General features: G+C 39.8%; 1 protein-coding gene across 1 annotated transcript in view; it reads left to right on the top strand.

Annotated features, from left to right (window-relative positions):
* Window positions 1-76: 76 nt before the first annotated feature.
* Window positions 77-12,697, top strand: part of LOC141800519 (beta-1,4-galactosyltransferase 3) — a 33,581-nt gene continuing 20,960 nt past the window's right edge. Inside the window, exon 1 of the mRNA XM_074683106.1 lies at window positions 77-240. The gene's annotated coding sequence lies outside the window, so the exon portion shown is untranslated. The remainder of the gene's footprint in view (window positions 241-12,697) is intronic.

Here is a 12,697-nt window from a genome sequence, read left to right as displayed (position 1 = left end):
CGTCACTGAAGCGGGACTGGGGTGTTTAATAAGCTCATAATGTGTTGTGGGATTTCCATTGAAGGGGAGGAGAAAAAGCTGTGCGACACCGACTCTCCTCATTCCCTCTCAGAGACTTCCTCACATCACAGCATCTACACAAGAGCAACTTCAAAACATATCAGAGGAGGGAGGATAATGCTGTGGATCTTGACGACTGACAGCTACTTAACGTGCCAAAGGATTTGAGAAGCCTTGCTGGTAAGAAAAATAAATATACTGCTAGCTGACACTGAAGGGAGCACCGTGCGAGTAAATGTGTATGGCTGTTAGCATGCTAGGTGGCTAACTAAAGAACGTCAGTTAACCCGCAGTGCTTAGCTCGACTCTCTGTTGCTCGTTTTACCCGTTAAAGCTCAATAGAGGAGGTTGTTGTTGGCGGTAGAGTTCTAACATCTTCCTCGGCAGAGTTTAAAAGGATTAACGGCTTTGAAGTGTTGTTCGTTATCTCCTGCCCTCAGTAAACACATTAACGACCGCATGACGGTTAAAAGTTCTTTACAGGGTAGGGTAGACCAGCTCAATTTAAAAGTATAACTGTGGAGGAAAGCGTCAATAAAAGGTTTAAACCTCGATTTTCATACATCACGTGGCTGAAAAGGGGAAGTTTGAAGTTTCTTTTACTTTTTCGTTACTAGTTGGCACAAGTTTACCAAGCTGAACACTCAACCGAGCTTCGTCGGGCTAATGTTGGTGTTACCCCATAATGCGTACACAACTTTTAAATAGACGACGTATTAGTTCTCTCTGGCTCCCCTATCAAACAGGTCGCTACTAAATTAACAGTAACTTATTTACATATAAGTTTGTTATAAATTTAGTGGCAACAGGAGAAGGCAACAGTGCCTTCTGAAATGTGCTTTATGTTGGCACGGTCCTCCTGAAAGGGTTAAAAACACACACTGGTTGCGTCATTCCGTGCGTCTTTCTCCGCTTGATTTTCCCCAAAGTCTCATAGCCTCAGTGTTTTTCTTTCATTTTCAGGTTTATCCTCTTTCAGAACAAAAGGCTATGCATGGCGACCCCTCCCCCTCTGAACTGTCAGAATGATTGAATCCATACTTGAGGTATGAGAGGACCAGTGCAGAAAGGCAGGCGGAATGACAGCTCTCAACTGTTAAACCTGATGGAGTCTTATCTTTGTTTCTGACTAATTTCCTCCCACTGTGCATTTATCAGACTCACTTCTCTGGCTTCACTTTTGACATTCAGTGCAACACTGCAGCTGAAAAGCTTATCTTGAGTCCAGACGAACTAGGCTCCTTCTAAGCATGACTTAAAAACACTACTCAAACCTTAAAGGTTGGTGCTGGAGTAGTTGCTTTTAGTAAAACAGGAATAGTTGCTTTTAGTAAACCTGACCTTTTGGATGCCTCAAATGGTGATCTTAGCCAGTTAGCCTCCTACAAAAGCCCTCCAAGAAAAGTGAAAAGGCCCTTCTTCCTCAAAATCTTCTTGAGAGAGTCCCGAAAGTGCATTTTGGTGTTGATCGGCTGTCTGTGTTGCTTTCAGCAGGTTCAGAATACAGCAGCAAATCAGCTCACTAAGAAATGGCAAGAACATGTCTTTATCACCAGCTTCCAAGCTGTGTTTCTTGTTTTTAAAGCTTTATACCATATTTTTCTGAGATGTTGTGCTTTAACGCTCTAGCCAGATGCTTTTGGATGTTGTGAGATCCAGTTGCAAAATCAGAGGTGACAGAGCTTTGCAGTAGCTGCTTCCATGACGAGGAACAGTCTGCTGTTAAGTATAACTCGTTGGTCCCTTTCAAGCTTTAAATCTCAGTTTGTTCTTCTAATACATTTGAATAACCTTGAATTCCAGTTTAGCTGTGTGACATCCTGATTTTTCTATGCAGTTATATTTTATACTGTTCTTTTTTATATGAAAATATTTTCACCCCACACTACAAAATTTTACTTTGACTTGACTAAAACTAGTGTAAAGACAGGCATCAAAGTATTTGACAATGTTTGAAATATTTTGTAAAACAATATTAGAAATAAACTTTTATGCTGCACATGTGTCCTGTCCATGAGACAACATCCTGAAGTCCAAAGAAAACACATATTCAAAACAAGATCCTATATGTCACACACAAAACCTGCCACTTGAAGTGCCTATTAGGGATGCACCAATCCAGCTTTTCTTGTCCTGATACCAATACCTGGGCTTTGGTATCAACCAATACCATTCCTGATCTGATATCAGTGTTAAATAATAATCTGCATGCTCTACTGTGGGTCAAGACTGGTAATGTTTTGAGTGAAACACAAAAATGAGTACATATAGAATTACTGAAGTTAATATTTATTTAAACTATAAGTGTTTAAATGTTTCAAAGCAGTTTAGTTAAAAAAATGCTTCAGAATTTACAGAAACTATTTGATTGTAAAATTTTATACCTTGTATACTAAATCATAGTTAAGCCTTAGTGTCAAGTTTGGACCAATCCATTACCAGACCGGTGCATCCCAAATTCAAATAGCAAAATGAACCAAATAATAGCAATACAATACTTTCTATTATACCTATAGCCCTAAATGAAAAGTTGTATCAAAGAAAGTAGGAAATAAATCTGAACTTCAAAGTTATAATATAAAAAAAAACAATTTTCAATATAAATCATTAACAGCAGACTTGGCTGTACACTTGTGTACAATCTCCAATTCTGGAGTGTATTTCCTGTCTTTGTTTGGGTTACAGCAATAGTATTTAGATTATTGTTTCCAGGATTTGACAATGTGAATGCTGATTTGGATAGAATAATCCAGAAATGAGTTTTGGAAAGATTATATTTTAACAGTTTTTATTAGTTGCTGTGGTATAACATTTTAACTGATCATGTACTGCGGCCTCACCTTTCTGTTTCTAATCTCAAGTTTAAAAAGCAGCTCTCCTTTCTTGTCATCCTCGTATCAGATTCTTTAAAATTAATATATCAACATTTTTTCTGACTTTGTAAAGATAGAGCTTCTTTAGCTCTGTGTCATAGAAATAGCTCTAGGCACAGTTTGTGTTACTTTGTACTTCCACTTGGTAGCTATAGTACTTTGTTTGTTACAAGATCTGTGCTGTTGAGTCTGTCTGACCCTGCCTGACTTGTTGCTCCAGTTTTGTTGTGGTTTTCTGGTCTCGTGGGGGGTAACTATGTCTCCATGGTTGTCATCTCCTGGTTTGCTCTGCAGGTTTCTGTGTTTGTCTCTGGTGGGCAGGGCTGGAGGTAGCTGGTGGTACAGCTAACTCTGTGAAAACAGCAGGAGCAACCAGAGGCAGAGAGATGAGAGAGGAGGAGGGATGTTGCCCCCTCCTCACAGCAGTCTGTCTCAGCAGAGTCGTACTCCAGGGAACAGCCACAGAGACGTGTACCAGCTGCATCCACGATGAATGGCAAGGGCTGTGGATGGGTTGCCATGACAGGGACGCTGGCACGCGTTGTTATGCAGACACGTCTTTTCTCAGGGCATGTTTGCACATTTTTTTCATTGCCTGGTCTTGCTTGGCTGGTGCTGGTGAGAAAAGGTCTGCTTTTGTGTACAGAATCAGAGTAATGCTTTTCCTCTTGCCTGCTGTATTTTCTTGGAGTGGTGGTAGACAAAAAGAGTATTTTCTGAATGTCCTCGTAGTCTAGTGAAGAAAATGATGCGGTTGTGTAAGAGCTGTTTTATGGTCTGCTGGGCACATCTGTCCAGCTCAGTTTCACTCCTATGTGCAGTTTGAATTGGTATCGAAGCATTTTTAGTCGCCTTTAGGTGAGCTTGCACTCATGGGTCCTCAATTTAAGATTTTGGAGGAAAAATATAAATCACTTAGTAAAAAAGCAATTTGTCCAAATGTGTACAGAAAAAATAGGAAACAGCAGCAGCCTTCAAACCCTTTAATGCACAAAGGTTTTTGGAAGACATGGTTTGTATGTCTTTTTAGAAGTTATTAAAATCCAAAAAATAACTGCTAAAAACATGCTTTAACTTTGAAAAGGGTAGATTTTTTGGGTGCCAATTTGATACAAGTTTTGCGATTTTTAGTTTGCCTATTTAACACCAGACCATGTGAAAAAAGTTAAATGAAGATAATAATGTCTGCAGACTGTAACAGGAAAAGATTCGGAAAAAATTCTGTAGAAAAAAAAATGGACAAAGAATCATTGTTTTGATATTGTCTAACAAAAAATCCTGATATATCAATTTTCAATTTCTTCTCCCACCCCTAAGTTTTGTATCCAGTTGATGAAGTGGACACTGCGCATGTACATACTGGTTGACATAATAAATGTAAACAGAAAAAAATTAAATAAATATGAAAGCACTTTGATATTGGTCTTTACTTTTATATTAAAGATTAAAATCATATTATTAAAGTGTGGTAGGATCTAGACAAACACAGTTGAACTGAGTGACACAAACATGATAAATATTTAAACTTGAACATATTTTCATTGTTTTTTCTTAAATGTTTTACATTTTTCTCTCAGAACTCAACAGAAATGCTCGATCTTATTTGTGCATCTTCCTTCCATCCAGCTTTGATATGAAATGTTATTTCTCAGACTAGCAAGGCCACACAAACATAATAATGTTGTAGAATTGAGACAACACCCTACGGTAATGCTTCCTGTTGCTGGTTCAGTGTAATTGTTCCAAACAAAGCTTTCAGATCCAGCTGATGTCATGTTTAAAGCGTTGAAATCCACTCTAAGAACATAACCCTGTAGTCAAAGAGACAACATCCGGATTGCTTAATCTGACATCCGTTTATTAAGATTGAGTAACTGGTAACATAATGCACATTCATTTGTCATAACACTGCATAGCTCAGTAAAGAGAACAGTTAATGTAGCCCCAGTTCAGCTGGAGAGAAGTCTTTCTAGGGATTTATTTTCTATTTTTAATGTAAAGCCCACCAAAGCATATTTGATGGAATAAAGGGTTCTCCTCTTGATCCACTGTGAACAATCCATTTATGTCACATTTGTAATGGTGGAAGTATTTCAACACCATAGAGGATATGACTGTGATTGGTTAAACATTTGCCAGAAAATCAGCAGACTTGGTACCCGTTTAATCTCTGGGAAAAGTAAATGAACTCTTTGATTCTGGACTTTGTTCACGCTAGGATCTGCTTTGAGGCTGCTGGGATGTAAAGCACGTCTCTGAAAGCACTCGGTGTGATCAGATTCATTCAGGCTTCCGTGATCAAAACAGCACTGGCTGGCACAGATTTTTATCATAGCAGGAAATGGTCTCAAGTTACTGCATGGGATCTCAGTCTGATAATGTGTTTTGTCAGTTTGCTTCTTAATAAACATGGTCTTCTATAACAACCTTGATAGTATCCTCAAAAGATGTTCTTGGAAAAATTAGGTGTTCATTTCATAAAGAAAATAATTTGTCCTTATATGCACCACTAGAATAAAACATCACCTTATTAGAAATGTACAGCTGAGCTAACATTGAATCAACTTGTCTTACATGTGTAAACAAATACTTTCTCAGTTATGCTTCAGCTGGACTGTCAAGGCATGTTTCCTGGCTCATTCAGATTCACATTTAGTGTTCGTCTGCAGTTTTGGGTCACTGTTTGTTTGCTGATTTTGTTGACTTAGAACAAGTTTAAAGTTTATCCTTTTCAATGAATCAATAGAAGTTGCTCATCTCAAGAAACGCTTACAGGGCTGCAAACTCAGATGTTTACTCAAGGATGCAACACTCTGATCCTGGGATCAGGTACAGGTTCAATAGACTCGAGACCCAAAATCAAAAATTGGTGACAAAAGGTCGATCCATATAGGAATGGGCGAGTACAAGTAGCGGTATCGGGCATTGGGCCCTGAATTTCACCCCCTGAATTTTCAAAAAATGAGATATTGTATTTTTTATGATAATTTTAGAATGAGATTTGATGCCTCTGAAAATAGGTCATTGACATTTAGCTTCGAGATTTCAACCTTCATGACAACACGAGGATCCTCTCTTTTTATTGGAGTAATCTGATAAAGCAGCTCCTCCTCTGTGATGCCAGTTAGTCACACAACCGCCACCGAGGGATACACCCTCCAAGAGCCGAGTATAGACGTATAAACTATACATGTTACAGTACCGGTTTGACTCACCACACTGAAGCGTCCTGAGATGATCTGTGTCCAGGTGGATTTTCTTCCTCCTGAGCTGCAGAACCATCCGGGTCTGACTCAGGGTCCAATACAAAAGGACATATCCTACACTCTGCCATTTTATTAGTGCTATCAATGCCTTACGGTGAAGTTTTGGCAAACAGCAAACTCGCTCAGTCTGCTCCATTCAATGTGGCGATTTTGTAAATACTGCCATGCTGCAAAAACCGCCCCCCCTGGCTCTACCCCTCCCGCCCCTCTGATAGAACTGACCAATCAGAGCACAAAGGGCTGTGACGTTGCGAGGTTACTGGAGGTCATTCTCGAAACGGAGCGTTTCAACGAGATCTTCAGAATGGCCTAAAATGAGGATATTGAGAACGCTATTGTGGAGCAATGAAGGAACTAAATGACTTGTACTGAAGGCAGAAATGCTTTACAGGCATCCTAGTCTGGCAGAGTGAAAAGGAGAAACAAGCATGATATGTCCCCTTTAATCTATTTTAAAAAAATCGTAAACCCAGAGTGAATTGTTTGTGCTTTATTTTGGATTTAATATCAGAGTGACTGTGCTGTCTTTGATCAAAATGATCTGTCACTGTGAATTAAAATTTAACGTATCAAAAGTACTAGTAGTATCGGTTATTGGTGAGTAATAAGAGCGAACTCATACTGGTATGGGTCTGAAAAATGTGGTATCATACACCCCTACATAGAGCGCAGCTAAGACTGCTCTCTATTGTGCCCTGAAGTAGCCTGTTGTATTGATTGTGGAGGACTTGCATTGTGGCAGGAGGCACTCAGCATTCACTTGCACTTACCATGAAGTCGATGATTATCCAGACTGAGTCAACAACAAATAAGTAAAAAGTAACTGGGTGGGGCGGCAGGGCCAGTTTGGCTTGGCTCAAAGTGATCAACCCATGTGCAAAGGGTGTAGTCTTCATTGCTGCTGGTTCAACTTCTGGTTTCATTTGACTGGGCAGAGTTGATCTTGATGTTGGTGTTTTTTTCTTTTCTGCTGGTTATATATAATCCATGTTTGTTTAATTAAGTTTCATCGCCTGTTTCTACTCAAGTTGTAAATTCAATATTAAAACTGCGTATCCCCCATGGAGTGTCAGAAATAATTGTATTGTTATAGCTGTTACACGAGCTGTTACACGAGGTGTATATTTATGATGCTACCAAAAACTTTTTGCAACAGCTGGATACACAACATCAAGATAGATGGATAATAAGTCAGTGCTGCAGGTTTATGCTTTTAAAGCTGAGAGTGAATCTTTGTGCAGAAGTGAGTGGGATTTGATGGACTTGCCCCCCCCATAACAGCGGTAGGGGTTTAGCAGACTTAACAGGAAGGTCACACATTTAAGACTAGAGAGCACTCACTTATCCTCAATAGACCAACACATATAGATCTGATGACACACTCTGGCAGATGTGATGGCTTCATCCTCTAATGCAGAGCTCTGCTATGTGCTTCAATTGGGTTAAAGGTTAAGGTCTTAAGCAGACCGCACTGTCTGGTCTGAGGTTTTTCTGGTCAGCTTGTAACTTTCTGTTACTTTTTACTATTATTTATTTACTTTATACTTGATAAGCCATGATAGAAATGAGAAACTCAGATAAGTATTGTTTCCAACTGCTATTCCTTACTATCAGTGGTCCGGTTGAACAAAATACATATATGCCATATATAGCAAAAGTCCCTATCATGATACTGCACCAGCAAGCAAAATTAAGTTGTAAGAAGCAAGATCTGCCCTTTCCTGAATAAAACTGTTTCTTGGATTTGTGTTTTAATAACAGTGGAAATAGTAGCAACGATAGCGCTGCAAGAAGTTGTTCTCGAACAAATAAAAGTAGTGTTAAAAATAGGGATGGGAATCGAAAACCAGTTCCTGTTGAGAAACAATAAGAAATGTTTCAATCCATTGACATTGTTTGCCTTTGTGCTTAACGATTCTCTTATCGATTTTTTACACTATGCCAGAACTGCAGGACCTTATGTGACTAGTCTGCTGTAGCTTTCTTAGCTTTGCAGTTGGATAACATTTCCCAAGAATTCCCTGTTTAAGGATTTCTAGCTTGAAATTTTACTGACTAACTGAACACTCAAAAAAATCTACAGTACTCTCTCACAGGAGATTCCTATTCAATACATTCAGAATAAACAAAATAGCGCTAGCTTGATGCTAACGTATACAGGAAATTGCATTGATAGGCTTGGGGTTAGCATACATCGGTATAACTTTGACTAGAATTTGAGTAGAATTTCAATTTTCATCACAGAGACATATCACAGTTGCTCTTTCTAAACAATACTGAGAACTCCAAATGTCAAAATACTTTCAGGCAAATGAAAGAAAAGTCAGGCTCATGGTTGGCTTCATGAATAAGACAAGGTTCCAAACAACTTGGAATAATTTTATAACCACTTTGAAACACTAGATGGCCTACTTGAGTCAATAACATATCACAAAACTGTGCATCAACGTCACATGATGTGCAATTTTTACTTATTTCTTTATATTTACACCAGGAGATATCCAGATCCAGTGACCAATTACATATTTATTGACTTGAAAAAGAAGGAATTGATGAGAGAATCGATAAGAAATTGAATCGATAAGCAGAATCGATAAGGGCATTGATAACGATAAAATCTTAAGATTTCTATTAAAACAAATGCATGTCTTGGCAACAGTTGTGTTCTTATGACAGTTGGTGAGAGTGCTCATGGGAAACTGTGTTTTTGTTCAACAAAAAAACCCCCACTATTGATTCTATATAGACTTCACATACTTGCTATGTATTATATAATTGGTATGACATCTGTATCATCTGATAAAACTTCAAAAGGTAGGTGATATTGGCGAAATTTCTACCAGTACAGCTGATGTGATGCAGACGCGACGACAACTTTCATGAGCCAAGAACAGGTCAGCTGTAGTAAAACGTGTTGTAAACAGAGCAAAATAGCTTTTTGTATTGCTTGTAAAGAACAGCTGACACAAGTAGGATCTGGAAATATAATTCAAAGATTCATCCAAAGGCAGACTTTAAATTTATTGAGCCTTATTTGATTTTGTTCAGGCAACCTTTAGTAGATTCACTGCTGCTTTGTGGGCAGTTAGAGCCTGCTTTGCCAGTAAAGCAGCATTTTACCCCAGCAGAGATGAGCCACTTCCCTTCTCAGTGCTCTGCTCATTTGATGTGAACCAGCTGGGCCTGAAATGTTTGGCTCCGATAACAGCTGACTGTAAAATCACACACAGCAAATATTAAAAGAGCTCGTCTGCGACATTGTTTGGCTGATGACATTACATGCCCATGTTTAACTCTATAAACTCTATATGTAATGCCAGTGCTGAGAGTTTACTGTGCAAAATAATGATAAAATATCACAAAATATTCCTTTTTTTGAAGCATTCTTACAGTAGCACATAGGAAAGGTACAAGATTATCCCAAAAGTCTCATAAATAGATATTCTGTCTGTCTTTTTTCCATGTTTTGTTCTGCTGATTTAGGTAAAAATAAATAAATAAATGAACAGGAAGTGAAGAAAGTGACCCAGGTGTTTGGACCAACGAAGGCTCAGGAGAAATGTTTGATTGGGTTGAACCTTTTCTGCTGTCACCCTCACTGCTCTGTGACTTAGTCTGGCTGCTGGTTAATCTCCCTCTGGAGCTGCTGCGGCTGCCAGTGGACTGTGCATGAGCTCTCTGCCGTCCCTTAAGGATTTAAACAGCAGCAGTGCTGACCGTAAGCTATAGTCCCATGGTGATGAGCTAAATATATAACTCTCACCCCCACCCTTCTTTTATGTTCTTGTCGTCTCTTCATTATAACTCCATGGCAGCCTTCTTCTGCATTCATTCATGTGTGTTCAAGCATGCCTGTGGAGTCGGACATACCGCATATATGTAATATTAATGGCCCTGGGGCAGAAAGAAAATGTTCAGTTTGTTGCCTGTTGTGTGCCATGATTGTTTAAAGCACACTTTGCAGAGCGAGGATAAAAGAAATGATAAAATGAGAGATCAGAGGAGACCAGCCATACGTGCCTCTCTTTAAAATTCTGCATGTAGACAGGAAGGAAATCCGTGCAGGAGAGACAATGAAGTCAAAGGAACATAGTGTAACCAGACTGTTGGCTGCTTTTCCTATTCCCCCTCCAGCTCCTCTTGGTTCTCTTTGTCCTTCCCCCTCTTTGGTTCGCTCCTCCTCATCCTCAGCCTTTTAGCTAACACAGAAAGATCGTCTCAATCCAGTCACTGAGTCTCTTTTACATGCGTGTTAAGTCAGTGCCCGAGCTTTGTTGAAGGAGGTGCTTGCTGCCAAGTTCTGTCGCCGTGTTAGCCTGCTCATGCACAATGTGGCCCTGAAGCAGTAAACCTAACTAGACCTATCAGTTCTCTCCTTTTGTAAAGATTCTTCTGTATCTCGTTACATGAATGTGATGCTGAAATATGAGGGGACAGAAAGGATGTCGAAAGAAAGTCTGGGTTCAGCCCCTGAGGGTTTTCTGAGTGCATGATGTTTACACGTGTAACTGCTCTAACCGGAACACGGTTTTAATCTCACCTGACATGCTTTGTCCCTGCAAACTGAGACCTTTTTTTATCATTTGTAGTAATCAAATCGGATTCAAAGCCCATGAATCAGCCCCTAAGTCTTCATCATTGCTTTGAATAAAGAGGGATGTTTCCAGGTTGCTTTTTATCCTGATCTGGATGGAGTTGGATTTCAGCGCTGTGAGATTAACCCTTCGCCCTTATAGCATGATCTGTACAAACCATATCCATAATCTATGGGGTTATTACAGGGGCCCAGCAAAGTGAGAGGGGTCATGGTCCCATCTGCTCCCAGTTCCTCACGCAGATGAAAATTATCTGCCGTGGGAAGCAGCGGCTTTCCTCTCTGTCTTTATCCATATATCTCCTCAGAGAAAAAAAACTTTATTAAGCCTGAGCTGAAAGTCCTCCATCTGCTGTCAAAGCAAAACACAGAAATATGCAAACAGGAGTCGATCAAGTGTCATCACCTTACATCATGGTCGTAGTTTTTCTAGTTAAAGAATCACTTTTTGTTTCAAATTCTGTTGGAAGGCTTAACCATTTCCTGTTGAGTTACTCACTGTTGTCTCAAAGAAAACATGGGAATATGATGGATTTGAAATCTGTTGATCTTTGAAGAATTCAAAAAATCGTGTAAAAGGCTCCTCACAACTTCCCTGAACCTTTTTTTTTTTTTTTTTGAGATTTTCAAGATGCATAATAATAACAAAAATTGTGCTTGTGAATTTTCATATAGGAAACATGATATTGTGAAAGTGACATAAATAAATAAAAAATAATTTTTACAAATTGTGAAATTTTTTTTAATCATTAATAACTAAATAACTGAATAAATTATACACACAACTTGGGATGTCCAGATCAGATCACATGATCAGAAATCAGGGCTGATCATGTGGTTACAGACTCGATCGGAATCAGACATGACATTTTTCTGACTGATGCCCAGCCTGACCTGCTGATACTGATTTGTGCCTATATCGTCTATACCTTCAGTGTTCCAATCTTATTTTATGGAAAATCATTGAACAGTAACTGTGAAACAATAAAATCTTTATATTTAAACTTAAACAACAATTAAGGACGCGGTCACACTGGCCAACCATGCCGTACCTAAGCACGCTTCAGCCCAATAGCACATTTGGAATGGCCAGTGTGACCGCAACCATGCTGTGCTCAAGCACGATTCGCTTCTCAGCTTTGGCACGCTTCTGAGAGGTGGGCTTCGGGACGGTTTACTTAATGCACAAGCACAAGCACGCAGACAGCGCGTGCAATCCATGACGTACGATTGCTGCAAGCGCATCTCGCGACAATCATTTTAAACAAAGCGGGTGTGTTAGAGGGCTGTTTCGGGCGAAAACGACTAACCATAAGTTCAAAAGTTGTAGCAGAGCTCTCTGTGTCTCATTGTACTGATTCTGATTAGATCGCACTTCATCTAAACAGACGCTTCACGATGATGTAGGCGGGCCGTGCGCGCGTGTGATACCTGCTCAAGTCTGATTCGTATAGGGGTAGTGTGACCGCTGGCCGTACTCTCCAGCTGGGGATCGGCGCTGCGGGGGGGGGTAATCGTGCTTAAACACAGCACGGTTTGGATGGCCAGTGTGACCGCGCCCTAAGTGTCCTGAGTTTTAGGTCTCAGAGTAAAAACAGCAATGGCTGGCTGTCAGACCTTTCCAGAGGTATATAAGATCAGTTTCATATGTAAGGATGGGCCGATCACTGATTTGTATTTTTTTTTTTACCAGATCTGTAGTAGTTCAAGACAAATGGGGAAAAATAACATCTTAGTATTTCCTACCATTGTGCGGTGGTACAAAGCCAGACTGTCTCAACCCCACACAGAAACAATGCAGGGCATGACATCACAACAGCGACACTGTTTGTTGAATGCCGTAAAGTAGAGCAGAACATGGCAGGAGCTTTAAGCTGGGTGCGGTCTCGGGGGCAAAAATACCT

Source organism: Halichoeres trimaculatus, unplaced genomic scaffold (assembly GCF_033239565.1).
Source record: "Halichoeres trimaculatus isolate MK-OKI-2021-1 unplaced genomic scaffold, fHalTri1.1 fHalTri1_scaffold_12, whole genome shotgun sequence".
Lineage (NCBI taxonomy): Eukaryota > Metazoa > Chordata > Actinopteri > Labriformes > Labridae > Halichoeres > Halichoeres trimaculatus.
The sequence above is the reverse complement of the archived record's forward strand: the minus strand, read 5'-3'. Positions and strand labels throughout refer to the sequence as shown.